Source organism: Grammomys surdaster, unplaced genomic scaffold (genome assembly GCF_004785775.1).
Source record: "Grammomys surdaster isolate TR1022 unplaced genomic scaffold, NIH_TR_1.0 66, whole genome shotgun sequence".
Taxonomy (NCBI): Eukaryota; Metazoa; Chordata; class Mammalia; order Rodentia; family Muridae; genus Grammomys; species Grammomys surdaster.
In genome coordinates, this window is record NW_021604568.1 from 857525 (window position 1) to 860849 (window position 3325).

The following is a 3325-nucleotide window of genomic DNA, read 5'->3' on the forward strand; positions in this document are numbered from 1 at the left end:
ATTCACCAGATTTTTTTCCTTCAGGGACTTGGCTCACAACCCAGAAGCCTTTTAAGGTGGAAATGCTGACTCCAAGTGGTGACAAGGAGAACTTCAAGTCTGTCCAGTTCAGAAAGCCACTATGCCACTTTGCAAGTAAAAGCATGCTGTTGACACCACTGATGGATTCATTTGGTGCATTTCTCCTGGGTATAAAACTGAATTTTCTGCCAGGAATCTGGCATCTGTGCTCTACCCAACAATCTAAGACCAGGCTGGTGCTGCTAATGAAGACCTTTTCTGTACTGCCTTTGTCTTCAGTGTGTGCCCATGTGTGTGCATACCCGTACGTGTTCATGAGTGCCTGTGTGTGTGTATGTATGTGTGTGCCTGTGTTTGTGCCAATGTGCCCACATGTATGTGCACATGTGTACATGTGTGTGCATTTGTGTGTGTGCCAGTGTATGTATGTGTGCCTGTGTGTGTCCATGTGTGTTAGCCCATGTGTGTCCATGTGTGTGTTTGTCTGTGTATTTGTGTACATAGAGGCATGTGAATGGATGCACCTGAGTACTCACAAGCTCATGAATCAGAGAGAGCAAAACCATTAACCTTAGCTGAAGTGAAGAGAGAAAATACGAGCTTCCCTCTTCTGTCTATAGAGGGCGCTGCTTTTCTTTTTTTCCTGTGGAAATGGCTAAAACTCTCCCCTCCTCCTGTTCCCTCCCTCCACCTTTCAGTCCAGTGTAATGATTACAACCAGTCCTTTCAGTGACTTCCCTTTCCTGCTTTGGTGGCTCCAGGAGATGTGACATTCTTCAGATTTCTACCCCAGTGTGGAGCCTGGATCTGAGAGGCAGGAGCTATCTGTCCTTGTGACACCATGTCACACAGGCCAGCCAATACCTTCTTCTGATGTCCTGTCACCCGCCACCTGGGGAGATCTTGGTGGTGCAAATTTAAAGACCCAGCAGTTAGGAGAAGTTCCTTCTGGGTCTCCATCAATTAGACTTCTGTTACGGAGATCAAAGCAGATTTCCACCTCAGCCGTGCTCCACAGACTTTCTACAGCACCGGTTTCCCTCCTCCTCTCTCTCCTTCTCTCCTTCCCTCTGTTCCTCCCTCTTCTTCCCTCCCCTCACCCTCTTCCTTGCTCACTCCTTCACTTGTCCTGGGCAGACAGCTTCCTCTCCTCTCTTTTCCTGTCCTCTGTTTCCCTTTCTCTGACTCTACCCATTTCTTGGTCCCTGCTCCCCTCCCTGGCTCCCTTCCCCCAATAAACTTCTTTTTGTAGTAGGCCTGTTACATGGCTTGATTTTTCAGGGAGATACCTCGACAGGGCCACTGAGATGCTTCCTTCCTTCTGCATTACTTTGTGTTTCATAAAACACAGCAGTGAGGGCTTCAAGCGATAGTCAGTTCCTAAGAGTGGGGCCCATAGGAATGAGACTAGTGTCCTTATGTAAGGGGCAGAGTGGGACTGGCTGAAATTGATCAAGCCAGGGGAGATGCCTGCATTCAATCCCTGGAACCCATGGGAAGGTGGAATGAGAGAACAGACTTAACTAAGGTGTTCTATATCCTCCATATGTGCTGTCACTCTCATACTCATGGGGACACACATGTACACACACACACACACACTTGAGAAAGAAGTAATCTCTCCATTATGAGGGATCTTGAGGGAGACTCTAGCTCAGTGGTTCTCACCTTCCTAATTCTGAGACCCTTTAACACAGTCCCTCATGTTGTAGAGACCCCCCAACCATAACAATGTTTTTGTTGCTGCTTCATGACTGTAATTTTGCTGCTGTTCTGAATCATAATGTAAATATCTGTGTTTTCCGATGGTCTTAGATGACCCCTGTGAAAGGGTCATTCTATTCCCAAAGGGGTTACTACCCACAGGTTGAGAACTTCTGATCTAGTGGGAAGTGGGCCATCTGGAAACAAAGAGCTGACCCCTCACCATGGTCCCTCTCCTGGTACCATGCACCTGGACTTCCCAGCCTCCAAACTCATGAGATAAACTGCTACTTGTGCCATTCGGTTTGAAGTGTTTCTGTTAGAGCCGCCTGAATTTAGGAGACGGCATGACGACCCTGGAGACACAACAAATGAAATTCACCTAGTTGTCCAATCAGAGCTGTGGTCTCTTCCCTCAGAAGAAATTGTTCTGGATCTTCTGTCTTTAAGATGACTATACTCCGAAGCCACCATGATGTTGATGCCTAAGAAGAACCGGATTGCCATCTATGAACTCCTTTTTAAGGAAGGTGTGATAATTGCCAAAAAAAGATGTCCACATGCCCAAATACCCTGAGCTGGCAGACAAGAATGTGCCCAACCTTCATGTAATGAAGGCCATGCAGTTCTCTCAAGTCTCAAGGCTATGTGAAGGAGCAGTTTGCTTGGAGACATTTCTATTGGTAGCTTACAAATGAGGGTATCCAGTCTCTCCAAGATTATTTGCACCTACCTTGGGAGATCGCGCCCTCCACCCTGTGCCGAGGCTGTCCTGAGACTGGCAGGCCTTGGCCCAAAGGTCCAGAGGGTGAGTGGCCTGCAAGATTCACAAGAGGGGAGGCAGACACTTACAGGAGTGCTGACTCCCTGGAGCTGACAGGAAAGCTGAGGCTGGGGCTGGCTCAGCAAACAAATTTCAGTTTAGAGACACGCTCAGCCACCTCAGTGAAGTTGGAGATTATGTTGTATTGAGTAAACTCTAAAGAAAAATTAAACAAAACAAAAAGATGATTATACTCAAAAAATGCTATCATTATTTGTGTGTTCATGGTGTATGTGTGAGTCCATGTGCCCATGTGTGCAAACATGGAGGCAGGAAGAGAGTCTCTGGTGTCCTGGACCTCACTGGTTTTTTGCTAGATTAGCTGGCCAGCAGGCTGCAGCAGCTTAGCTGTCTGTACCCCTCACTGTGCTGGGGTTACAGGTGTGAGTAGCCACACCTGGCTTCTTACAAAGATGCTGGGGATCCAAACTCAGGTCTCCATGTTTGCATGGCCAGTGCTTTTACCCACTAATCCATCTGCCCAGTTCCTTCTTTACCTTTGCTATCAGAACCTCAGATTGCCAGCAGTGTGAAAAGTCACTTCTGCTGTGAAGCAAACTGTTGCCCCAAAGAGTGTGTTTGAAAGAAGGAGCCAACCTCCTGTGCACCACAGAAACATGTAGTTTACACACACACACACACACACACACACACACACACACGTGCGCGCGCATGCATGATATTTGGCACATGATACAAGCTGAGCTATTGTCTTTACAACCTTCTAAATCGAATCTAACTTTTACTCAAATTTTAAAAAGGATAGGCTTATTCATA

At 47.1% G+C, this 3325-nt stretch overlaps 1 pseudogene; it reads left to right on the forward strand.

The window, feature by feature from the left end:
* Nucleotides 1-2200: 2200 nt before the first annotated feature.
* Nucleotides 2201-2708, forward strand: LOC114625851 (annotated as a pseudogene).
* Nucleotides 2709-3325: the final 617 nt, after the last annotated feature.